Here is a 1,334-nt window from a genome sequence, read left to right as displayed (position 1 = left end):
AAGGTTCAATCCACTCAAAAACATCCACAAGTCACTTTAATGTTTCTTCTTTAAGATGAAATCAGCTTTTTACCCATTTTAGGCTTTTGACTCTTTCATAGACGTTCGGATTATAATCAGTGGTGGAGTGTAACTAAATACATAGGCTCCGGCTTCCCTGTGCCCCTGAATTGGATAAGGGGATGGATGGAAGTTGTGTAGGCACAAGTAATTAATTCTGGGAACCCACTGGGATGTCTGATAACTTAGCCACTGGGTATAATGGCTAATTTTGTGGTACCAGCCAGGCCACGATTTCCATTTTAAATTTTTTTATAATTAATAAAAAACTAACTGTCATAAGATACTACACAATGGTTATCTAATATACTTTGACAAATGTAATCCTGCATTTCCTCTCTACATGAACTGTTTACCCGCATCTATCCAAAGCCTGGAGTACAAACAGAAACCAAAAGGCTTCCTGTCCCAAAAATGTCTTCATACTCATACAGAATCTGTTTATAGGGATCGTTATAAATTTAACACAAGTAGAGCTCAAACATTAAGTTATAGAAGTTAATTATTTTTGCCCCATGTCCTTTAAATTGTTTTATTAGCATGTTTTCTCCTACAGTTTTTACTCGATCAAATAAACACTCACTCTCTTTAACACCAACATTACTCTCGGTTGTCTAAATGTACAAACGAAACAATGGATCTGTGCTTTGTAATCAGCGTGAAGTTTGCAAAATGTGCACAATTACTATCAAGGGAGCCAATTCTGCTCACATCCTGCTTCATATTTTTGTTCTCTGCCAAAATAGCTTTGCATGATTTAAAGTTCAAAATAATCCTTACTTATTTTAAACTGGATGTTGCCTTGAAAATAGAATATATTTAAAGGCAGGTGGGCGGGGCTTCTGTGCTCTCTGAATGAAAAGACCATATGAAGGATTTCCTTTCTTTGTGACTTCATACAGACCAAAGCTGAGTATTGTGACTTTCCATCACTGTAACAGGATATATGACAGAAAATAAGGATTTACAACAGGTCCCCTTCGAGTTAACGCAGGACTTCTTTCTTGTGTTTAGTACTTTTTCTTAAGTAAAGATCTGAAGTGTTCGTCCACCACTGATCATAAAAACTGCTCAGTCGAAAAAAGTTCATGCGCACTTTCAAATGATACAAACCATAAGGTCTATGTAAGTCTAGCGTGTAGCACAGGGTAGTTTCATATAAATATGACTTCAAGTTCTGGAGAAGCAGCTGCTGCTTATAGATGAAGTTTCCCTCTCTGATGGAGTCTCTGCTGTGGAAGCTGATGCTCACAGAAAATGCTGATCAGTAACCA

The sequence above is a fragment of the Pundamilia nyererei genome, unplaced genomic scaffold (assembly GCF_000239375.1).
Source record: "Pundamilia nyererei isolate P.nyererei 1_Seehausen unplaced genomic scaffold, PunNye1.0 scaffold00483, whole genome shotgun sequence".
In the NCBI taxonomy this organism is placed as follows: Eukaryota; Metazoa; Chordata; class Actinopteri; order Cichliformes; family Cichlidae; genus Pundamilia; species Pundamilia nyererei.
Note: the sequence above shows the minus strand (reverse complement) of the source record.